This window comes from Haemaphysalis longicornis, unplaced genomic scaffold (genome assembly GCF_048455015.1).
Source record: "Haemaphysalis longicornis isolate Haplotype H1 unplaced genomic scaffold, Haemaphysalis longicornis Haplotype H1 scaffold_1, whole genome shotgun sequence".
In the NCBI taxonomy this organism is placed as follows: Eukaryota; Metazoa; Arthropoda; class Arachnida; order Ixodida; family Ixodidae; genus Haemaphysalis; species Haemaphysalis longicornis.
Genome location: NW_027526203.1, coordinates 432,103,503 through 432,129,458, shown reverse-complemented (window position 1 = coordinate 432,129,458; position 25,956 = coordinate 432,103,503). Strand labels below are relative to the sequence as shown.

Genomic DNA, 25,956 nt, shown 5'->3' with positions numbered 1-25,956 from the left:
AGCTAAGCTGAAGAGGGCGCTTTGTGCATGTTTACTTAGCATTAATTTAGATTTATTCATATTCATTTGTAGCCCCACGGCCAAGCTTTCTGAGTACTTCCTCAAGAATTTTTGTAGGGGTTTAGCAGACTCACTTAAGCCAGAATATGTCATATGTAAATCTCAAATGGCTCAAGTACTCCCCCTTTATCTGTAATCCTGCGTTTTCCCAGTCAAGCTTTCTAAATTCAGACACGCTGTGAACAGTTTGGATGAAATGACATCTCCTCCTGATCGGGAATTTTTCCAGTTTCTTGTGGAGGATTCTCCTACCCGTACATCCCTTATACGTATATGTCGTCTAGGAGTCTTGCAGGTCTCCTCTATTCCCTGGTCTTTCAATGCTTCCGACACTGCTGCGGTGTTTACTGAATCAAACACTTTTTCCTAGTCTATAAATGTCATGTATAAATGCCCTGAGGTACGTTACATCGCCGTCCACCCAGTACACTCCGAAGGTCAGAAGCGGTACTTCTTTGCTGAGTCCAGACTGGTCAGCTTCTGCCACCAGCGCGGTTGCACCTCATATAGTGCACTGAACTATTCCACTAGACTAGATTATACCTGACCTAGCATTGTCTCACGAAGGGTCTAACAAGAACGGACGCCCGGCATGGTCAGCGGAGGTTTTGGCGATCCAAACTGGGCCTCATGCGATCGCCTCTGTACACGTCATGCGCGGTGGTAGCGGATGTGGAAAAATACGCAATGTGCTGCTCAGAGTATGCTGCGGAGCGGATAACATTGTTGTCGGCGATGCCAAAGTTAGCCAGCCCCACACGTGAAGGTCGTCTTCCAAAAGGGGCGTCGCGCCTCCGTATTAGTATCTTTGTTCGGGACATGCAACTTGCATACTCATGGTGAAGGAACCACATTTCTTACGCACTGGGTGCCACTCGGGCGAAGCAGTTGCGGCATATCGTGCAGGGCTAGCACCGCCAGATCCAACACCACCACCACCAACCAATTTACGGCTACGGCGCTGCGAGAGCCAGAGAGGGAGAGAGACAAAGGCTTATTTCAAAGAATATACAGTTAAACCTGGATGTAACTAATCTCTATGTAACTAATTCCTGGATTTAACGGAGTTTTTCAATTGCCCATTGCCAGCCCCATTGAAACCCATTTGTTTGCGACCTCATATATAACGAAAGCGTTGCGACGGTTAACCTTGACGTGACGAATTCGCTACGCTGATGATCCATTGTTTCTTGCACTTTTTCTGAAAAATCGGCTGGAGAAATGCACTAATTTAGCGAACTTCGCCCTTAGCGCAAACTACCGTGCGTTTCCAGTGTCACCCAGACAACGCACATACATCCTAGGTAAGTGCCAGGGATGTCCCACCTGGGAGTTCGGGAACTCCCAGGGACATCCCACTTAAGTTCCAAAAACATCCCAAGTGATACAAAAAAAGACCTCGCTGGGATGTCCCAGACTAGGACTTTGATGGGAGGTCTGACATCCCATGTAGAACAAAGAAAGGAAATTTTTGGGATGTTCCAAAAAGGTGCTCGTAGGTCCTTTTCAGGACACGTTTGATTAATGCTTGTGGTTATAGCTCAACATTCCATTGCAATGGAGCTTTTCCTCCACTCAAGTGCACAATTAGAACTCTGCAAAACCTTGCAAAACCATTTTATTGGACGAATTTCGTACATAACAGAGATCAGTGGCAAAATCAAGCAGCACTTAAGTCTTAAAGGTACACCATACACTTTTAATACCACACTTTAGTCTTAAAGGTACACCATACACTTTTAATACCACAAACAAAAGTTCTTTATAACTTGATGCTTGACTTTACTTCTGTTTCTGACAATAAATTCGACTAGCTGAAGCAGAAGTGAAATTTCACATGAAAAATTTCTAAAGGTAGCACGAGTTATGTACAGAAAGATAAGAGCCGTCTCTTCTCTTTTACATCAGAAATGTGCCATGCACCTGAATAATTCATTTACAAAACGGAGTGAGCCTAATTTCTAAGCAATTTATGGCATAAAGAATAAGGTCTGAAAGTGCTGTACTTTATAAATATCAAAAGGTGAAACATGTTTCACGACACAGGAAAAGCACATTAGTGCATAGAAAGTTACTGAAAACCATTAAAAGGGCCATGCAGACAAAACACAAGTTTGGTTCATTAGAAAGATTGCCTCGATAGAAACATTTTGACACGACTTTAAAGGGGCCATGAAGACAAAATACAAGTTTGTTTTATTCGAAAGATTTCGTGTTCTATAGTGCCCCCAGTGTTTGTCCAGAAGCAAACAATGCTTTGTTCAGTGCAAAATTAATCAATTTAAGCTAAAATTTTGATTTTCACGCCAGAACGTGTGTTTGAATGACGTTTGCAGTGATATCATAAGGGCAGGTCTTTCAGCTAAAGTTGGTGTGGAGCGGAGACTTGTTTACGTTGACCTAGATGGCGCCACCACACCACGGAAAGCAGTTTTATGTTTTTGGTTTGTTTGTGACCGTATTTAAACATGGCTTGTTTTTATTCATGGAGAAAATAACCAGTTTGTGAAACATGGTGCTCGCTCGACAAATATGGTCACGTAAGACACCGTCGCTTGCGTCAGTTGGCCAGTGTTGTATGAGAAAATTCCAAAGCCCCGCAGTGCTATGCATCTAAACGAAGCATACTGCGTGCAGTACCAACAGCAGTACACAGAGGTACTTCAATGTTTACGTGTGCTTTCCTAACTTCCCCTGTTTGTCCCACCATTCTTACCGTTATAAAAAGAATGTGCCCTAAATTTAAATGAAAATAGCTCTTTGGGCATGCTTATGAACTCTGCCTAATTTGCATTTGCCGGCCTCAGCCAATCGCGCAGCTCGGCATATGACATCATAGGTTCTGCTGCGGTAAATGAGCTAGTGGGTCGCATGGCCATTCCCTTTTTTCCTAATTATGTAGCTTATTTGAGTGCAGTTTACATTAAAAGTGGTGTCAACCTGATTCTACCGAGGCAATCTTTTGAAGGAACCAAACTTGACCTGTCTCCATGGCCCCTTTAAATGTAAACGTTGCTCAAATAAGCTACATAATTAGGAAAAAAGGGAATTGCCATGCGACCCACTAGCTCACTTCCCACACTAGGACACGACACCATACGGCTGATTGGCTGAGGCCAGCAAAAGCAAACGCAAGTTAGGCAGGGCTATAAGCTTGCAGAATAAACTATTTTCGCTTAAGTGTAATGCATATTCATTTTATAGCAGTAAGAATGGTGGGGTGAAACAATGGAAGTTACAAAAGAAGAACCAGTGCGTATTGCTGTTAACTACTGCGCACACTATGCTTGTTATAGCAGCACAGCACTGTGGTGCTTTGGGGTTCTCACACGACACTGGCCGAGCGGTGTAAGCGACATTGTCTTACGTGACCCTAATTGTAGACGTACCCCATGTTTCACAAAGCAATTAGTACCTACCGTAATAAAACCAAGCCAGGTGCAAATACAGTCAAAAACAAAGCAAATGTGAAGACAGCATGGTGGCGTATTTAAGAGGATTGATGGTAAACAAGGCTCCGCAGTCCACTGCAGGCAGGACGGCGCACTTGAAATTAGCTTGAAGACCCTTCCTTGTGATGTCATGGCAGACGTCGCAAAACACACGATTTGGCGGGAGAATCAAAATTTTAACTTGAACTGATTAATTTCTTGGCGAATAAAGCATCATTTGCTGCCCGACACGTGCAAAGGGCACTACAAAACCCCAAATCTTTCGAAAACAAGCATGTATTTTGTATGCATGGCCCTTTAATGTGGCAGTCACACTCCCTCAGGCCGCGCGGCTTTTTTGAACAATACGGGGCTACCGTAAGGCATCGCTTTGCACCACACACACATAGAAATCATTCGAAAGGCCAGCTGATCTAGTTCTGATTGATATAGTAAAAAAAAACTTATAGAATAAAATTTTGGATCACGTGTACCTACATTCGAAAAGAATTATGTAGAACTATTCAACGTAAAGGGAGGACATTTGCTGTGTGCTTAGAAGACATGCCAATTGGCCACATGATGACAAATTTGTTCTCAGCCAAATAGGTTTTCACCTGTCTGCTAAAAGGCAAATAAAAGCTAACAGAAGAAAATTGATGAACAGGTAACATTACACGGCTTAGAGCAGAAGAATAACACTTTGCACGTGTTGGCTGTATGCATATTTTCCTACCTTTAAACTTTGGCTGCATTTTGTTACCATTTTACGCACTGAGGTCTAAATGTGGAAATATATGTGCATGCATACTTATGAGTTAGCGTTGAAAATGTGGGACCGTGTAAGGATGTATATTGCGACATTTTAACCTTGGCAATTAAAAAATCCCAAATCAATGCAGCCAAATTTTGACGGCAAAAAAATTAGTCTACAACCAACATGTACAAAAACTATCACTGCTCTGCACTGAGTCATGTAAATATCAAGTAGAGAATTTCCCTTCTTAGACTTTTTTAGCAGAAATATGAAGAAATTTTGAAACCAATTGAATTCCATCATGCAGCCACTAATTGGTATGTATTATGAATGCACAGCAATCTATCCAATTTCTGTTGAATTGTTTTCTATAACTTCGAAAATAGAGGCAAGTGAAGCAAAATAAGATTTCTCGAGTTTTAAATTTGAATTTGTCTCTCATACACTAAGATAAATAATATTGATATCACTCAAAACTAGACAGGCTGCACTTTGTAATAGTACATTAGCCATGTATGTGGTGTTAGTTGACTCACAGCAGAGACCATACAAACGTCCAAATGGACAACCACACCCTGAGGGAGTACTGGTGCCATGCACCTAATTCTCGCATGATGCCCTGAAATCTGTAGTTTTTTTACCACGTAGTAGCTTACCACAAAAAAAAAAAAAAACAGTTTAGATTAGTGTCAGGAAAATATACATCAGCAATCAAGAAAAAGACAATCAGATTAAACGACTTTCATATCATTCCTTGGCAGTCACTGCATTGGAGCTCCAAGGATTTTCTAGTGTGCCGCAGCTCTTTCTGCAGCAGGTCAGAACTGTGTTGCTGTTACTGTCTTATCCTTTGGAGTTCCTTGTGGCTGGGGAGGCTTTCCATGGCCCATGAAGCTGCCTGCACATAATTTAGAAAACAACTTGTAATGAATTCAATGAACAGTGCAGACACCGGCTAGCTTGAACACTGCCAGTTAGGAAACACAACTCGAGCATTACCGAAGTGTACAGATAAACATTTACCCATGGTGATTTCACACCATGGGTAAAACGGCATGCTTACGAGTACAAGCTGAGCTTCGCTGATCTCTCACAATGCCCTTCCTGATACATGCTCTCGTGATTGCGCTACAGTCAAAATAAACCTCGCGGCCAGAACTCACAACACTAAAGCAGCCCGCCGCCACGCGAAACCTTGAGGAACTTGCGGGTTGTTTTGCGCAGAAACTTGATGTGCGATAGAAATTTTGCTATTTAGTTCTGTTTCATGGACATGACCTTTACATTCCATGATTGCCCAAACATTTCACCTGCTTCAGATGTAAATGAAACAGTTTTTCTAAATAATTTTCAGACAAGAGATTTTGAACTGGCTCTTACAATCATGGTTGCTGGCACAACGCATCACACACATGCAAGCTACTGCAGCCATTTACCATTAAACGTTTGTCAAATGCGCCATTACATTAGTCTTCCCCGGGATACAATGGTGCAAAGCACAATGAAATATAACAGAGTAACAATAACAAGGACTACACTAGACACGGGAGTCGCAGTTTTCTGGTAATTCCCACCAGGTTTAAAGCTGCCTGTAAAAACTGCTAACTGCATCTCTGAGTGTCTGTTTGCCGACAAGAGACTACAGGAAACTGGCAAAAAGAAATATAGCTGCTTGGCAGTACCTATATTCAGAGCTTATCGTGCAATTTGAGAAAGATTACAAACAAAATGAGTGAAAGGTTGTGTTTACCGCTCATGAAAAATTGTTAAGGCTTTTTAAGAGTAACCGCACTGTGAAGTCAGTCTTCGCAGCCCTTTAAACATGATGCACAACTACCCCCACGGTGCCCTTCTTTAAAACAGTCGTCAAAGCGGCCCAGATCTGAGTATTCAAAGCGGCCCAGATCACGTTGCCATTTGTTGCATAGTTTGCCGGAATTCTCTTTGCTGTGGAGGTTGTGTAGTCGCCAACATGCCCATCTACAAATGGCCGCAAAGTTACAGCGGCAAGCCACATTTAGATTGCAGAACAGTCATTAGCACATACAAGGACAGGCGATCACGCGAGCTGAGTAAACTGAGCACATCACACACTGACATGCTATTCATTTAAAAATGTTAAACGCGTAAATTATAACGCATAACGCCTGCGCTATGCCGTTCTATCATTTCTGAAAAAAAAAAAAAGAAAAAGAAGAAAACGCTGTCAGTACCGAGGGCTGTCACTGGACTGTCTCACGCGTTGACAAAACCCGAGACGTGGTTTTACCTAAATACATGCGAGAAATGAGTGATTTCGTTCCAGGTAGCGCGGGACTGATGATTGAGGCCTAGAACCAGGAACTAAGCTACGCGAAAAGTTTTACTTAGTCAAACTATTGAGGCCCAATAATGTCTCTTTGTCTAGAGTTGTTCTTTCTCGGCTTTCCGGCATCTGCGGCGTTTTTTTTGTATCTGTTGCAGTGATGCCCTTCTACACTAGTTGTATAATAAATTCATGTAAAATAATCAACAGCTAGAGGTACAAAACAAGTTGAGCGACGCGAAACAGTGCAGCAAGCGTTGCAACTTCTCCCGCCACCCCGGGAGAAGCCTTTCGACCGTTTCCGCACTGAGCACCCACTTTCGACCACAGAGCAAGAAATCATGCATAAAACACAAGAGGGGCATTGGAAGGGTTTAAACACTGAGTGGTACATATAAACGACTTGCAAAGTTACCTTGTGAAATGACGTTCCAGCAGCACGGGAGCACGGCGAGCACGGCGCACATTTCCATCCGCGGGCGGCCATGTTTATAAAACTGCGATGGCTGAATCGGCTGAATCAGTTTCGTAAAAAGCTCACAGACGTCTCTAATGGTGTAGAATAACAACGAAGCTTTAAAAATGTATTGAGATATAATTAAAATAAAATAGAAATTTTAGTTTTTAACTTATAGTTTGAAATATTGTACATAAATACGAAATAAAATGGCAACAAAAGCGGACCCAGAATCAAGCAGCAGGCCATCTGAGCGGGACGGTTCTTTCCTCCCTTAGAAAGTTGCCGTGCTCAAAAGCAGCGTTTTCAGTTGGTTTAATCAGTGTACTAGCCTTTCTCTGAAGCACTTCCTGTAACAATCACGCGCTACCTGCGGGTATGGTCCCATATTCTAGGGACCATACTGCGGGTACGCGAGGCATTTACTCATGGAGGAAAGAAAAGTTTTTCTTCCTCCATGCATTTGCTTTACGGCTGTACCTCCTTCACGCGCATTACACGCGCCTATGCGTTTTATTCATCTATGCACAAAAACAAAACATTGGGCTGACCGAATCAACAAAAAGCACGGATGCGCTTCCGCATACATCCCAATCACAGCCATTCGTGGACATTTTTAGGACACTCCCAGTGCGGAAGTCCCAGGGATGCCCATAGGCTGTGCTGTTTGGGACATGGGATTTAGGGCCTTTTTTGGGATGTCCTTAGGATGTTTGGTGTTGTCTGGGCAGTGCGGTGTCGGTTAGGTGCAGGCCTGCCTGTCGGCGTGTATTCGTGAGTCTCCTCTGCTATCTGTGGTGTCGGTTCGTCGGCGATAAGTTCTGCTGTCAGAAAACGAAAAGTTTTGTCTTTTCAAGACAAGCTGGCAATTTTAAATGCCGCCTCCGCCGGCGAAAAAGAAGAACGTCGCCCCCCCCCCCCGATGCATGCCCAGCTAGCAGCCTCTCAACAATTTTGAGTGCGCCAAAGCGCATCAAGTTCGCGAAAAGGCGCCCTTTCTGCATAAGTTTGGTCCTTGGAACGAGTTAAGGGACCGAAAAGCGTCAAAAAGCAAAAGTGATGCTTAAGCTACGTTTGTGAATACGGGGGTAAGTGACCTTACTTCTTTGGAGACCCGTGTTTCGTGGGAAAGCGGCAGGCGCAAATCGCGCAGTTTTTCACTGAGGAATAAATCCATTAAGGGTGAGTTCACCGTCACTGATGTCTAGCATTTTGGTTTCGTTTCTGCTTCATTCCCGCGAGCCTTAACTCGAAACCTGCATGCAACGAAAACCTGCATGTAACGAAAAATTGCGAATTTTGTCTACTTCTTTACATCCAGGTTTAACTGTACGTCGGCTTAAACACATGCACACTAATTTTTGGCCTTCTACTTCCCGTAGGGTTTATGCACAAGTGCACTGCCGAATGTCTACAAGGAAGTTAGGAGAGGACTGGAGCTAGGCACGTGCGACATCGGCGGAACTACTTCCGCGGGCATGCAGGGTGACGCAGCCTGAGAACTTGGGATGATGTACAAATCGGTCTCGATCGCTGTGTTGCTGTGTGACATTCTACAGGCAACAAATAAACATTTTTTTAAAACAGAGAACAACAGTGACAGCAATTCATTCATGGAAAAATCGCCATGTGTTCCCAGCACGCAAATCGAAATTTAAACTCGCATGATACGGAACATATGAGGCGTTTCTTCTTTTCTTTTCTTTTTTTTTTTTTTTTTTAATGAGCCAGATCCAGAAACCGAAAGTAAGTCGGGTAAAACTACAGTGACAAGAAAAACTCGGCAACTGTCCCCTAAAAAATGGGGTGGCAAGAAAATAGTTGAAATAACGCCATGAAAACATGTACGCAGATCGTAGTTCGTATGGAGGACGAGCCAGATCCTGCCGTTTCACAGGTCGAAATGGGCCAAATCCATTTGCCCAATGGTAGTTTGCACTTGGCTTGACTGTTCAGACTGTTTTGTGGGTGTTTTCGGAAGTTTATTTTTTTCTGTGTTTTGGAGCTGCATTATCATGGATTCAGACGGCAATTAGGAGATCAGCGAAAGATGTTCCCCCAGATGTCAACGAAGAAGTGAACAGAAGAAGTGAACGAAACGTAACTGAGAGATGGGAAACAATTATTTCATTTCGTCTCAACCATCCCAACGAGGTAACTGTGGTTATGTTTATTTTTTACTCCCCTATTTACCATTTTAGTACTTAACTAAATAGGCGCCGCTTACAAGCCCTGACAAATCTACCCCCCACCCCAGGAGACTACGAATTACCATTCTATTAAGGTGGAGAAGAAGAAGAAGATATATGAGCATCCTTCTTGTTAAGCGTTTTGACAATTCGTGGCAAAGCAACGAAGAACTTGTTTACTTCGTGAGTGCCTTCAGGCGGATCCAAGGGAAGAACTCGAAAAGAGCGGCTAATGGCGCCAAGAGGACTTACCTGCTCTCCATGTATAGTTAGTTCTACGGATTTTGAAGCCCTGTTGCATATTTTAAGTGCGAATGCACTTCTTAAGCGAGCCTGAATCGTCCGCCGCCGTAGTCCGCATAGCAACAGCTGCGGGTGCGCGCGCTCCTCGTCTTCCCTAGCAACGGGGGGAGATGGGCGCGCGCTGCCTGGCCGCTGACATGGCACATACCCACGTGGGGAATTGGCCAGGAATCGGGCGTGAGAAGGGCTAATGCACCCGCTTAAAGGAGTACTGACACGAAATTTCAAAGCTGAGATCCGCTCTAGCAATCAAGTACAACGACAACACAAATAGGTGTCTGTGAATAAATGCATCTTTCTGTCTTTGTAGTTGTGTGTGTGTGCGTGATCTCTCTTTCGCGAACATTACCGAACCGCGCAAATTCAACTCGTGCATTCGCACTTTCACATTCTTCCCCTCGGGGAAATGCGGGGAATTTTTTTAATGCCTTTTCCACAAAAACTCAATCACACCACGTTTGAAAGTCAATCTAAATAAAGTTTTGAATACCGCATCAACTTGAGTGTTTCAATTCAATATGAGCCAATGCAAACTGATCACCCAATACTGGTCAAATTCACGGCCTAAGCTTTAATTAGTTGTGTCCATTAACTTCCCCTAGCTGACATGTAAAATATATTTCATCCATGTAATCCATGGATGTACATAGTTCATCCATGCAAATACATCGCTGCTCCACCGATCAATATTCGGCTTATCTTTACCTTGTCGCCACGTAACATTTTGATGGAGGGTGCGGTCTCCATCTCCATCTGGTTCCCCAGCTTCACCCCGCCACGGCTCTTGAAGGGATCGCCTCGAAGCTCTCAGTTCGCGTCGGCCGCCCCAGCCCCGGTGAGACATGGACGCGTCCATTCCCCACTCCCGTATCCCCAGCCAGTGACCCGCCGAGACCAGACGATAGGTGATCAGCTGTGAACTGCGAAGACGGCAACGCCGTTCCCCTGCCCCGTTGTCTGGCGTGTCAGGCACCTTTCTCGCAGGACTAATCAATAAAGGTCATTTCTCTCTCTCTCTCTCTCCAGAGCCTTCGGACGTTCCTTCAATGCGTCGGCGGGCACATGTAGCTGTTCCGGGGCCAATGTTCATCAAGCTCACCATCATCCGTGGCGGCAAGGACTTCACTGTATATTCCATCTCATAATCGTTGTACCCGTCCAAATGCTGTGACTTCGACCGGGACGGGCGCGCCTTTGACGAGGGGAAATGTTACAGGAAGCAGAAAAAGGGCGCTGGCACATAGCTCCAGCCTCCAGGGGATCCACGCCGACGACGAGCAAACAGTGTGTTGCACGGGCTCAGCTCGGACTGTCATGGCCGCTTGTACATGGTTCATCCACGTAAATACAACGCTGCTCCAGCGTTCAATATTCGGCTCATCTTTACCTTGTCGCCACGTAACAACATTACATAATAGTTTTGACGGCATTGCATTTAGGTCCGATAACAAATTTCCGCTTGTTTATCCAATTCGCGTTAGGTGCATCTGGCTCATTTAGGAAAGAAAATTTAGTGCCCTTCCACTCTGGAAGAAGGATGACCTGCAAAGCAGCACGCCCAGGCTCCACGGAGTGCACGAAACAAAACACGTTTGTTTGTAATCTACGACTGGGCATACTTCCTGGCCAATTACCTGAATGAAATTTGGAACAGACCCGAGCTTTATTCTAGTAGACAAACGTAGAGTTGTCCCTTTCCCTTCCGCGTCGTAGGCATCTTACCGTTTGGGTAACACGCCAACCCAATCCTTTGTACCACAGATGACAGCGGACCGGTCGCATTGGCCTCTTTGACGGCCACGTTGAACCTCGCGCCAACATAAGGGTACGCAAACCATAACTGCGCGCGTCCCCCCCCCCCCCCCCCCCCCAACCTAATACCCTCCTCTCTCAACCCGTGCACGCATAAACCGGCAACCGTTCATAAGAAGTGAGAGATACTGTCGAACATGACGCTCTGAAAGCCATTTAAGCTGAACGAATGATATTGGCCCACGTCGGCGTTCAAAGCGGGCCAGTTGCTGTTCATCCGGGAGGGATTCGCAGCTTCATGAACAGCAGGAAATAAAGGCGGCAACAGCGGCGACAGCGGTTTTCCGTGGTTTTCGCACGCATTCACACTTCTGTGCGGACTGACGCTTCTTAAGTTTCCGCTTTTCTTCGTCCAAGCGAGCGACATGTGTCCGTCCTATAGCGAGTTAACCTTGAGGTCTTCGACCTCTATACTAGTGGACACACACGTGGGTGTCCCTTTCTCTGCCCAGTCGCAGGCATTTCATTGTCTGTGCAACACATCATCCCAGACCCGAACCACTCGATTGCGGACAGCTGACTGGACACATAAAGCCATGAGACTGCCACGTTTAAATCTCCCACCACCCCAACGGGGATGTCATCGGTAGCGGCCCTAATCCCTGCTGTGCGTGCATGCCTGCCCTCTTCACACCCAACCCGTGCACCCCTGAACCGGCAACGGGGGATAGGTGCCTAATTAGGCGTGAAATACACTGGCGAATGGCGAGAGAAAGGCTTTAAAGACGCTTTCGAACGTCTTCACACCCATTCACGCCGGTGTTGATTCTCCACAACCATCTGATAACGGCGCTACGGCCGCTGTCAGCCGACTGTGCAACTTGTGAGAGTCATCAGTGGTGGCGAGGGGAATAATTGTTGTGATAACCGTTGTAAAACAGGGGTCGGCGGTGGCGAGGAGGAGCCCCGGAGCGACACCGAGTAAATCCGCTTCACCGGAATGAAAACCGGAGGAGGGGGGTGAGACATATACTACTTCGCAGTAAAAGGCAGACCGCGTCAGCTGAAAATTTACTCACTGAGCGCTGCAGTTTTTATTGCGAAGCAGTATATGTCGAACCCCCCCCCTAGTTTTCATTCCGGTGAAGCCGATTTAGTCGGCGCCGCTGCGGCGCTCCTCCTCGCTACCGCCGACACCGCTTTCACAACTTATTCCCATCGCCACCACCGATGCCTCTTTCACAAGCTCCGCAATCGGCTGGTAACGGCCGGAGCGCCCTTATCAGGCGACTTGCCCGCTCTGATCACCGACGTCAGCCCATAATTCTTTTTCAGCATAAAAGGCTTTCCGCGCGATATTTTCGCCCGTGTATTTCACGCCTAAGCACGCGCCCATCGCCTGTTTCCGGTTTATGCTGCACTGGTTGGGGATGGAAGCATGGGGGCCTTGCATGCACACCAAGTCTTCATGCCGCTAACGATGGCATGCGCGTTGTGCTGGCGGGAAATTTAAACGTGGAAGTCTCGCGGCTCAATGCGACCTGTCAGCTGTCCTCAATGGTCGAGCGATTTGGGTTTGGGGGCACGACATCGTTCACCGCAACAGGTTCACCGCCCTTGTATTGTTCCAGGACCTGGCCCACTGGATTTCCCCAACAGCATACTTTTTCCCTGGACCACTCCCAAACCCGGAGGACCCCAGACACCCCGGCATTCGTCGCTCGGCTTCCTGGAAAATTCCCGTGCGCTCTAACAAATCCAGAACCACCAGTTCTGGCCATGATTCAACTCGTCACCTGGCAACATGTTCCTTCATCTACGTCATCGGTCACGAGACCTCAACGCAGGGCGCTTGGGGCATGACATCGTTCGCCGCAACATGTTCACCGCCCTTCTATTGTTCCAGGTCTGTTACCTTAATTGTTCTACAGAATACCGAAGCAGCAACCGTTTTCTTGTCATGGTGTCGTGCCCCAGCGACCTGCAGTGCAGTAGCGTTATTCGCCTATTGAGTGGTGCGCTTGCATGCCACTTGCTGAACGGAGTACTGACACGAAATTTCAAAGCTGAGATAACTAAGTAAAATGCTTCCTTTTTATCAGGAGTTATCTCCAAGCAAGTTTCAACAGCAACCGTACGGCGTAACATCCATTTGAATCTTCACCCGCACGAGAAAGCCCAGATCGGGCCGACATGACATCATCTGCTACTTGCCCCAAACTGCCGTCGTCGGGGCTCTCGCGACGTAGCCGACGCGCTGGCTGTGGTTGGCGCGCGCTCACAGAACAGGTGGCGCGCTGCTCCGGCGTGTGTACACGTCATGGTTTTGGGGCTGACGTCATGCTGCCCGGGCGCGTGGGGACGGTGAAGACCTGGGACGGTCTGGGCACGCGCGTGCGCCGCGTGCGCCCGCTCGCGTGCGCTTCCAGACCGGTAGCGGTACTGCAAGAATGGTGACGTCACGTGATACCTCCTGTCATGGCGGCCGCTCGGCCGAAACCGAAACTGACACGAATAAACGACGCCGTAAATGAATGTTTACGCTGCGCTCGCCCGTCTAATGTGTCATTCTATGATTAGTGGGCTGGTAGGCACGCATAGCAGTCAAAAAAACGTAACACGAAAATTTCGTGTCAGTACTCCTTTAAAAGGGAACGTAGTTTGCCATTAGAGAAGACTTTTAAGCGGCGATACGACTCGCACGTGCTAAGCTAATCAAATTTATTCGCCCGAAAAAGTGCGCTTTCAAACTGCAACGCGATAAGCTCCTCATTGGCTCGAGTGTTATTCTTATGACCCTGTTTCAGGCAAAGTCATCGAAAGCTCTAATCAAAGTACACTTTAGTCTTCATCTCGTTCACCAGAAAGTGCTGCAGCTAATGGCCAATGACACGCTAAGACATATCTTTCACCGCCTCCGTTCCGCCAGTCGACCCTATCATCGAAGACCCTTAACATCGCCTTTACTAACGTGCGCAGTATTATTCCAAAACGCGATGCATTTTGCAGCTTCATTGAAGACGTCTCAGCGGATATAATCCTATTAACAGAAACTTGGCTACACGAGGACATAAATGATAGCGAAATATTTCCCGGCAATCTGAATTTGACGCTTTATTGTCGTGACCGCTCCAATCGCCGTGGTGGCGGTGTCCTAATCGCCGTAAAGAATGCTTTCTCTTCTTCCCTCATCTTTCATGACGTCGACTTGGAAGTAACATGGGTGCTCGTGTACAACATCAATGTGAAGTCAGTTTTTGGCATTTGTTACCGCCCACCGGATCACCCTCCTCTTTCTGTACCTGTCTCCGCTCTTCACTTACTCGCGTTAGAGATAAGTTTCCAGAAGCGCCTGTTTTTCTGTGCGGAGATTTTAATTTTCCGGAAATTTCATGGCCTTTGCTGACAACGACCCACAGTTCGCCACACATCGAATCAAGAGTTTGTAAACTTAATTTTAGACTTTAACCTTAATCAAATGATAAAGTCCCCTAAAACAGGGGATAATACACTAGACACTGCTAACATTCTGCCCTGATAACGTCCAAAGCATTACGGTTCTTGGAGGCTTGAGTGACCACAATCTTATCCATATTTGCATTTCACTGCCGGTACATAAGAGATCACCATCAAAAAAGTTGATCTGCGACTACAAGGAAGGAAATTTTGAGGCAATTAACCGGGATCTAGAGCATTTCTTTCAAGACTTTAAAAATTCCTACCTGAACCGCTCTGTCAACGCAAACTGGAAAATTCATCAAAATGTCATGCTAAACTTAAAAAAAGAAATACGTACCGAATATCCTTGTCAAGACTTATTCAAACAACCGTTGGTTTAATAAACATTTTAAATTACTCCTAAACCGTAAGAAACGCCTGTACAAACGAGCAAACGAAACTAATCATTCTGAGGCCTGGCACAGGTACCACTTATGTTCTAAACAGTATGTGCATTCATGATTTAGGTGAAGCTAAAGCAATCTTCTTCTCTACAGTAAATATCCCTCAATCTAACCCCAAAAGTTTTGGCGCATGATCAGCAATAAGCCCGGCTCTAATCGAATAGAACTTACAGACCAAGACAAGGAGCCAATAAATAACGATAAGTGTGCAGATGCCTTAAAGGGCTATTTTTGTTCCGTTTTCTCTCCTAGTAATCCTGCTATTTCTGCCCCCACTTTATTAAACACTTGCGCGAGCACGATGCCCGCTATCCGCGTTAGCTGCGAAGGCATTTTTAACCTCATGAAAGAACTTAAGTTGTCATCTTCTGCCGGATGTGATTAAATTAACAGTAAATTATTGAAAAACACTTTTTTTATCCAGTCAGATACTTTTCTTTATATTTTCGCAGTCCTTAGAATCTAACATCATTCCCGATGCCTGGAGGTTTGCGCAGGTTGTGCCGCTTTTTTTAAAGTGTAATCGAGCTTACCCCGTCAACTATCCTCCTATTTCGCTCACAAGTGTCCCCTGTAAATTGCTCGAAGCATATAATAGCATCTGCCCTCATGAATTATCTGGAAACAATTAACTTCTTTTATCCACATCAACACGGTTTTCGAAAGTCGTTTTCCAAACGCAGTTAGCAGAATTTATGACATATTTTACTGCATGGAAGACAACCTTCAAGTGGACGCAATATTTCTGGATTTTTCCAAGGCATTTGACCGGGTTCCCTATAATCTTCTCTCGCTTAAGCTCTCTTTTCTTGGAATTCCCGTTCATATACTACGCTGGATCGAACCCTTTTTACAAGGCCGAATGCAGTATACTACTGATAACAACCAACGCTCACCCATCACCAGTCTTCGGGAGTCCCGCAAGGCGCAAGCCTATCACCATTGTTGTTCCTCATCTACATAAACGATTTACCGACCAATATTACAACAAAATTATGATTATGCGCTGATGACTGCGTCATCTATAACCCCATCCGTGATCCGACAACAACTCCTTGCAACATGATCTCAGCACAATTTCTACATGGTGCGATAAATCTTTGATGCCAATAACCTCGAAAAATGCAAAGTCTTGTCATTCTCCCGAAAACACACTATTATTCAACACATGTACACAATTAAATCAGTACCAGTAGCCCCTGCCACTATGTACAAATACCTCGGTGTTCATCTGACTTCATCATTGTCATGGGTGTCCCATATCGAATCCATCTGCTCAGACGCTTCACGCACACTTGGCTACCTCCGTCGCAACCTTAAAACTGTATCCCCCGATATTAAAAAACTTGCATATCTAACGTTCGTTCGACCAAGGCTAGAATATGCATCATCAGCTAACAGCTCGCAATCATATCTTTCCCACGATTAGGAATCGATACAAAACCGTGCCACTCGTTTTATAACATCACAGTACTCGCACATAGTCAGTGTGACGTCACTTAAACAGTCCATTAAACTCCACACCCTCGCTACACGCCGCATTATTGCCCGTTTGTGCCTTCTACACACGGTCCAGTGATGTGATAGCTGCGCCAATTGCGCCTAACTGCGCCGAGAGGTAAATCCTGCTACATCCTGCTACAAAGACTCTGATTTCAAGCAATCTGCGCCAATCCTGCGCCGAAGCTTCGTTTCGCCGGGCTTCCTCGTTGTGGCGTGCTCTTTACACCATGAGCGTTGAAGAGGAGGGAATCTCGGAGTGTTTTCTGCTCGCGAAAACGCGCCGCGCACGCCACAGGCGCGCTGACGCTGCCGCGGAACACCCGCACGCTGCGCGCGCCGGCAACATGGCGGCGGCTTCGGCCGCGAAGTGGTGTGGGGATCTCGAGCGACTTCTAACCGCTCTCTAAAATGCTGCTCATTGCACACATGAAGTTGCGTGTGCAGTAAAGGAGCTTATAATGACGGCGAAAACGGTACTACAAACCCTCATCCGCGCCGCTATAGTGAAAGCGACCATGCAATATCTGCCGGGGTGGTAAGCCTAAACATCTCTGTCTGGGCCAGCTGGCTGACTGGAGCACTTCGAAACTTCCTCCATGAGGCGCGTGCCTCCCCATTGGGGCAAGTTGGCAAGCTCCTCCCACTGTCATGCGCGTCGCGCGTCAGTTTCTGACCGAGGTAGAAGGTGCCGCGGGCGCGATATCGTCGATGCGGGCGTGAAAATATCGCGCTCGAAAGGCCGACGCGCACGAATCGCGTGTAAAAACGCGCCATGCGGTTCCCGCTTTACTCTCTGCATTTCAATAAAGCTTGGTTAATTAGCCCAGGACCGGGATAATTGGAGATTAATGGGAGAGGCCTTTTCCCTGCAGTGGGCGTAGATAGGCTGCTGCTGCTGCTGCTGCTGCTGATGATGATGATGATGAAAGCTTGGCAGGAGTTCACGTGACTAACTCGAGCGGTCGAGATGGAGAGGGCATTGCATGGATAGCTAGAAGGAAAGGGGAAACGGACGGAAGTTCAAGATTTGGGACCGGCTGTAAGCCGGTTCATTGAACAGTTTTGAGCTTCCAAGAAAGTGATCTTGCCTGACTAAACATGTCGTTCAGGAGGAACGCTACAGGTGCGCTTCAGGAAAGCATTTTATGATGAAAGTTTCCTTGCTGCAACGCTACTCTTCGTGAAGAATGTGGTCGACGTTTTCAATGATTTTTAAATGCAGAGCATTTCAGTAATTCACAATGTCACCCGCGTTGACGTCCGTAGTTCGCACCGCACCCCTCCCTACTATATATAAAAAAAATACCATCCGGCGCCCGGTTTCGATCCCTCGACCCTGCGGGCGGAACGCAATGTACATGGTACTGTGCCCACTGCGCCACAAAGCCGACACGGAATGGGACGCTATGAACGCGCCTTATATCGTTGACTCATTCAAATTACTGCTGACGAGCGCTCTCTCGTCAGCAGTTGCCACAAGTGCAACAACATTAACGTAACGCAAACTACTTAACGTCGTGCGCCCCCGGAAATGCTCTGCATTTGATCGTGCCCCTCGCGAGGGGGATGTTTCACTGCGTCTTCTCTCGGTCGCGGGACCCGTGGCGCCATCTGGCGGAGGCGCGGCACAACTCGTAGCACTTTCTTTGAAAAAGCGCTTCGAAAGCGCGGCAAATATGAAATAGGGATGACGCGCTTTCGAGGCAATCTGCCGACGCGGCTGCTTTTTTAGCTTCGGCTACAGAATCAATACATCTGCTTGCTGTGGAGCTTCGGGTGCCCGTGTTCCACGGTCATGTCAGCGCAAGTGCGTCCACTAGCTGCGAATGCCGACTTGATGACCAGCAAGGAGTTGAGATTCTCATTTGCAAGCCAATGGCGCTTTTTTGTTTTCACGTTGGACATGTGCGAAAATCCTCTCAGTAGCGGCATTGGAGTGGGGCAAAGATAGTATCAGCTGAGCCAAGGTTACGATGTTGAGAAACTCCCGCTTGTCTCCGAACGTTCTCATTTGGTGGAGATCGGCCCAAGGTTTGACTTCCAATGACAACTTCTCATCTTTGCAGAAGTATATAGGAAGGCAGCATTCTTCATTCTTCCTCGACTGTGTGCGTAGCGGTTCTGTAGCGTCGGCAAGGCAGGTAGCTCCCCTCCATCTTCTGTGCTGAGGGCTGTCTTCGGGGTCACGAACTGACAAAGGGTCATGGCAACCGGGGTCATGACAAAGAGCCCGGAAACTGGAAGCCTCTTTTTGACCTCAACGGCGGCTGTCTGATAAAAAGACAGACAGCGAATACGAAGGTCGCAAACCGGCACACTTCTTTGGCACATAATTGCACCCTTCGCCCAGGTGCACCTCTTTAAGGGGCAGCAGAACTCTTGGGTCCATGATATTTATGTCATCCTTCTCCAGAGCAGACGGCTGGACAAACTTTTTGCAGCAGACATCGGATGAGGCGTTGACTCTCTCTGCCTGGAGTTCTCCAATGAGGTTTCCGTTGCCTTCCGTTTCCGTAGCCTGTTAAAAAATTTGAGCACGAATTCCATAAACCTGAAATAAGCCGTTGTGACACTATAGTTCATGTGGTTTAGAATGAATTCGGCGGCCACTATTCGGTCTTCCACGGAGGCTTGCAAGAGAAGGAGTCGCAGGGTTTCCCATTCTTTTAGTACACACTCAACACACGCATGAAGCACGAGCCATCGGGTCTCGCATGGCCGCAGAATCTTCCTTTTTTCAGTCTGGAGGAACTCCTGTAGTGCAGATACTTGTGCTAGTCTCTTGCTGTTTTTATGTTTCGCAGAATATCTTCCAGGTATCTGGTACGCTTCATTGCAGCTTTACTGGCAGCAATGTGGGTGGAATGGCATATGGAGCGAATGAGCACGAAACTCCTGTCTGCCTTGTGCTGAAATTTTTGGGCCAGGAAAATATGCTCGCCAACCATAACGCTGGCGTTGTCACATGCCAGGCCCAGGATGTTTTTCAAAGGTACCTTTTTTTCTGAGAGGCAGTTTTCAACAACTGCTGTAAAAATCGAAAGTCGAAAATTATGGAGCAGCTAGGCGCCCCGAGATCTGCGAGATCTCCAATCGGCGCCTTATCACGGGAACACAAGTTCCGAAATGGTTTCGACATGTTTGGCCGCGGCCTGGCTCGAAAACACGCGCTCCACCGTGGGGGTAGCACTATGGAGGCACCCTGCATGCTAGCCCCCATAGCAACCGTTGTACTGCTGCGCTAGTAGCAATTCAAATCGCGCGCGCGCGCCTCCCGCGCCAGCCCGGCCATGCCCTCACGCTCTTCATTATAGCTACACCCCCAACCAGCGGTGGAAACCAACGTTGGTGGAAACCAACTTTGCATACCCTCTCTACCGAAAGATCGGGTTGCGGAAGCGTAACCTAGCGGTCAAAATTAGCATTACAACCAGTTAGTTGAGGACATAGGGTGCGTTCCAATTTACCGTTTAGACAGCTTCGTTGCCGTCTTCGCGGACAGTACGCCATGTTAAGCCCCGTTCCAATTCGAACGAAGCAGTCAACGAAGACTGCTTCAAGGAGACAGCATCGAAGTCAGCAACGATGCAGGCTACCTTCCTGTCTAAACTAATAAGTGACGCCAGCGCCACCTTTTTGCGTATTAATGTTAAAACAAAAGCACTCGTTCCTTTATTTAAATATTTAGTATAAGTTACTAGTGATGAAGATAACTTTGTTTATTTTTTTTAATTACGTAACATTTGTAATAACAACGGTAATAATAGTTCCGAAACCTGCGGCTTGCGCAACTCAACGTGTCTGCTATGACGCTGTCGTCTGCGCTGTGTTCATGGCTGTGTTGCGCTTGCGACCGCGGCGCCGTTCCAATTTTATTCCTTTAGACGTCTAGTTAGACTGCTTCGTAGGCTGTCTACGAAGCTGTCCGCGAATTGGAACGCAGCCACAATTTCAGATTTTCACGGCTTCATGTGGCGGGAAATCGAAAGTTCAACAGAAAATTTTAAAATCGCCCTACGCTCGGCGGAAAAATGGCAGAACGGCCCTACGACAAGAAAAAATTTCCCAAAACGCCCTACATGTAGGGCGAAAACCCTACAGCTGGCAACACTGACTCCAGAGGAAAACAGTGTACATTCGTTTGGGACGACAATCGTCAGGGTATCGGTATAGCCGATGAACCTCGACGGTATCATAGTCTCATTTTGGTTTTCTCATCAAGTGTAATTGCAACACTCAATACACACCTATAATCTCTCAAAAAAACCACATATTATGTGAAGGTGTAATGACGCAATTTGAAACAAATTTTGCAGGCCACTTACACCAGGTAGTCATTAAGTATCAGTGGTAGGTTTAAATATGGTAATTCCTGCATACTTGTCTTAAATTGTTTGCATTACTTTAATAAATATAAACGTATTCTTAAGTGGTGCATTTTATTGTTATTTCAATTGTGCTCAAAACTGAGTAGAAAACAAAAGTGTTTGTAACGCCGCTTTTCAGCAGGAATATCCACGACCGGAGTCCGGGAAGAAACGCAGGCAGACGAGAGAGCGAGCACCTCCTGTCATCGACTGAGGGCATGGTTCGGTCAACTGCGGAACACGCGCGATTGGCTTCTTTCCTCCATGGCTTAGCGTCATGCATGTGTATAAACTTGGCACACTATGTGAAAACCTGCCTGCTTGGATCATGCCATAGCTTGACCGGCTCGATGGCTACGACGCACTTTACCGAACTGAACCAGCAGTTAGATTAACGTGGAATTCTTTACCATCTGTCTAATAGCCATCGCTATCTTAAAGCATTGCGCGTGCGCTGCAACACGTTATGGGTCTGCTGGAAAGTCGGGCTTACCTAACGTTTCTACAAACGTTGGGTACAGCATCGAGGCGGTATCCGCGGCCTTCAGTTTTACCGTTGTACTCTTTGTTGAGGGTTTAACGAGGGGCCTAACGAAGGGGAGGTATTGGGATAATTCAAGGTAGGAAATTGTAAAATATGGGGGAAAGGAGGCGAATGCTTTGCCGATGCCTGCGAGGCTGTGGAAAAACAGATTTGAACATGCATGGATGGGGCCACTCCATGCATGGGGCCACCAGTTACGAGTTTTCTTGAAAGGGAGATTGCAGAGGTATTGCAAGAAGGGAACGCACGCCTCCGTCATAACAAAAAAAAAAAGCGCTCATTTTTAATCTAATTTCATTCTTCACTTTAACGCCACCTGTGTCGCTACTGATACATGGATTATTCCAGGAATGTGTTAGTATTCAGGTGGGGCAGAACCGTCATTATTTAAAGCCCCCAATGACGTAATCGATAAATAAAAATAAGTCGCTAGCATATGCCACATGAAACCGCTATTTCTCACGGCAGGCGTTTTGGAACAGTGGTAAGTGATACCGGAGTCCTTCAATGCTTGAAAAGTATTGAGGGAGTCTGCCCGGACCTTCAAAATGAGCTCAGCACTCTGAGTGAGAGTGGTGCAATAGTTCTTAGCTGTTGATTGCTTTCTGCTAAGAAAGTGAAATAAGCATACTAGTCTGGCAAATCATGTTATGTGTAGCGCCGTGTAGAATGTATACGTACACACTAAACATTTTTACACCGTTCTTGGCCAAAAAATTAAGTGTTTACTATAACAAGGGTGTTGGGAGGCCATTACACCCTTTTTCTTGAATCTCAACACCCTTGTTCGTAGCTCTACACCATTTTTGTGTGAACAAATGGTTTTGACCAACTTAAACACCCTTGGTTTTTGGTAGAGTGTTGGAAGGGTGTGGAAAAGGCGTCCAGCTGTTGGTTGATTAAGGCCATGCATGCATGTATAATTTGCACCGCGAAGTACAAGACATCCCCTCATACCCTCCTTTCCACCTCGCAAGAAATGTTCAAAAGCGAAAAAAAAAACATTGTTCGCTTGCAATGATCGCTCGTTTCCATACACGGTGCGCCTCATGGCCCAAGTCTAGCTTTGCTTGTGAAACGTCAATTCGAACTACGTTAACAAGGCTATATATGTGCACTAAACATCTTCACGCCATTATTGCCTTAAAAAAAGGTGCCTACAACGCGGGAGCGAAACAGACAGCTCCATGTTTGCCCACTACGAAATGCTAATTCCTCGATCGGAAATTACGAACAAACTTGTTTTGTTTCGTGTATTTCGTGCAACTTCGTCCAGCTTCGCAGGTCATCCTTCTTCACAGACTGGAAATGCACTATTTTTTTTATCGCACGTCGAAACATGAAGATGCGGTAAAGGAGTAATATAAAACTTCCACACCCATGCAGGATTATATTGTTTTACAGCCCTTCATATTCATAATATAGTGCGTCCACATGTACAGCACACCATTTTAACTTAGGCCGGAAAGTGAAGCTTTCAAAAGAAGCTTTGTAATGTTGTTAATACATACAGAATTGTGTTTTATTTCACGATGTTACAGCCCTAAGAGAGAGATAAACACGTTTATTTATCTTAAAGAGAAAGGAGTAAGAGCGAAAGCGGTCAGCCTCCCAAGTCCAGGAGGCCGCGAGCCCGCGCTGATTCCAGAGCCCGGTTGACCAGAGCCTCCGGAGCCGAGCTGGTCAGCGCAGACTCGTACTGCTCAGGTGATGCGTTGAGGCGGGGTTCAGGGCTGTCTGAGCACGAGTGCACCAAGTGGTAGGTAGTGAGAGGGAGGTTGCAATTGGTGCGGCAGTCGTGTTGGAAGAGTGAGGGAGAAATGTGGGAGAGAACCGTGTGGTTAAAGTAAGTAGCGGTCTGTAGCCGGCGCCAGATATGAGACTGTTGGTTGCTGAGAGTAGGGTGGCTTTTTTTTTTTTGTTATTCCGGGAGAGTACGCAGAAACGGAAAGAACTAAAGCCCTGGGAACCTTTATTCGGACGAAACGCGTAAATAGGAAACAAGACGGCGTGCGTACGCCAATCAAAACAGAGCTCCAACAACCATTATGTGCCCTAATTGCTCGCTGTAAATGGTCTATAAAAAAACATAGAGTAAAAAAACTGTTTATGACAGCGCCTAATAGATGACACTATATCGGTAGTGCATATATCAATTTCCGGTGGAACCTCACTATAGTGCTATAGCATCGTCCTTTAATAAAAGCTCTTTCCATCGTTTAAAATCCTACTTGTCTTCTACACTCTCAGTGGTGACTGTATAGGCCATAGCAGCAGTATAAGAAACGAATATGAGGCATTTTACTGCAAAGCAGAATATGGCTGTGGGTCAATGTCATTCGTTCAGCTTAAAGGGCTTTGAGAGCATCATGTTCGACAGCATCTCTCACTTCTAAGCACCCGCTTATGACCGGTTACCGGTTTATGCGTGCACGGGTTGGGAGAAGAGGGTATTAGTGGGGGAAGGGGGGGGGGGGGGCGGACACGCGCAGTTATAGGTTGCGTACCCTTATGTTGGCGCGAGGTTCAACGTGGCCGTCAAAGAGTCCAATGCGACCGGTCCGCTGTCATCTGTGGTAGAAAGGATTGGGTTGGCGTGTTACAAAAACGGTAAGATGCCTACGACGCGGAAGGGAAAGGAACAACTCTACGTTTGTCTACTAGAATAAAGCTCGGGTCTGTTCCAAATTTCATTCAGGTAATTGGCCAGGAAGTATGCCCAGTTGTAGATTACAAACAAACGTGTTTTGTTTCGTGCACTCCGTAAAGCCTGGGCGTGCTGCTTTGCAGGTCATCCTTCTTCACAAGGGCACTAATTTTTTTACACCTGTTCCGCATTATCAGCTGTTGCCTGTTCGGTATTTGCTAACTTTCGGCTATGGAAACGCACATGTTGAAACTGCTAGATGGTGCATACAGTGGACGGAAAAATTGCATATGCGTGCTATTAACGTTAGGCGCCCTAGCGCAAATCGCGAAATAATACTTAGCGCGTACAGTGAAGTTTATAAGTGCTCAAATGTCAAGCTTTGTTAACACATACAAATATTTCCCGAGCTGGCACATAAGGCTGCGAATGTGAGCATTTTTTGTATTTTTATGTAATGCATTACATAATTGGTTTGGTAGCATATGCGACATGACAATTTTTGGATATGTCCTTAGTTTTTATTTTTACTTATGCATTCGGGCATTACTTTTTTGTGACTCAGTAATATCTGAACGTTGGCACACCCTACCTAGTTGGGCAACATCATAGCAACACTCCAGAAAAATTGTGAAATTCGCTCATGGACCAGCGACGGCGCTCGCCGATGCGCATGAGTACCAGCGAAGGCCACGGCGAAAAACGCGTTCTAAAAGGCCAGCCATGCCGAATGACGTCATGCCGGCCCCAGGGAGCCACGCTGTAAACCAAAGGTCTCAAACACGCGGCCCGCAGACCTTTCTAATGCGGCCCGGCCCGCTCACGAGTGGCTTCGTTCATTTATGTATTTCTTTAGAGTGAATGCGTGAGTGCGAGGCTCGCTCGCATAAAAACCTGACGCCAAATTCCAATGAGAAATGACCGGTCATATTTACAAGATATGGGAAAGGACTTGTTTCTTTCCAATGGTAACTTTATATTGACATTTGTTAACACCACCCCCCCCCCCCCCCTCCCCTTCGTTTCAACCATTCTTCACTGTCCCACCATTTGCGGGGCTAAATTTCGTGACTGCAGAAAGAGCGGCTTCCCAACCGGAGGGGGAGGGGCTGGGTATAGGCATTAGGGTCGGAGGTTTGGGGCATTCCCGTAGAGTGATACAGGTGTGGGTGTCCTCCGCAGAATGGACATCTATCTGGGTACATGGTAGGGTAGAATGTGTGCCGGAGCGAGAGGCTAAGAAACGTGTTAGTCTGTAGCTGGCGCCATTCAGCGGCTTCCTCACGGGTGAGTTGCGCGTGTGGCGGAGGAAGTGCCCTACGGGAGAGTCTATAGTGCTGCAGTATATGTGTGTATGTGAGTGGGATGCTTTCTGTATTGTCTGGTTCGGGTTAGTCTTCCGCTGGTGCCCGGAGGGTGAAACCTCGGGCTATCGCATGAATGCGTTCATTGCCAGGGAGACACGCATGCCCAGGTGTCCAGATCAGACGGACTGGTGGAATGTGTCGGTTTCGCTGCAGGATGCGATGGGCGGCCGGGGAGATACGTCCTTGCGCATAATTTCGGCATGCCTCTTGCGAGTCGGATATAATATTTATTGGGTTTCCGGAAGGGCGAATGCTCCAGTGAGTGGTAATTTCTAGCACATCGGGCTTAAATGTTCCAATGCGCTTCGTGCTGTTTTATAGTCTTTATCGTCCTTGTTCTACAAGTCAAGTTTATGCGCTCTCCACTCCAGA

The 25,956-nt window shown here is 46.7% G+C and overlaps 2 long non-coding RNA genes across 2 annotated transcripts; one reads left to right on the top strand and one right to left on the bottom strand.

The window, feature by feature from the left end:
* Window positions 1-1,345: 1,345 nt before the first annotated feature.
* LOC144155734 (uncharacterized) lies at window positions 1,346-1,931 on the top strand. Its single transcript, XR_013319619.1, has 2 exons — window positions 1,346-1,744; window positions 1,785-1,931. It is a non-coding gene; the product is annotated as an uncharacterized LOC144155734 (long non-coding RNA).
* On the bottom strand, window positions 1,779-7,207 carry LOC144155735 (uncharacterized). Its single transcript, XR_013319620.1, has 2 exons — window positions 6,969-7,207; window positions 1,779-5,146 (listed from the first exon to the last, which is right to left on the bottom strand). It is a non-coding gene; the product is annotated as an uncharacterized LOC144155735 (long non-coding RNA).
* Window positions 7,208-25,956: the final 18,749 nt, after the last annotated feature.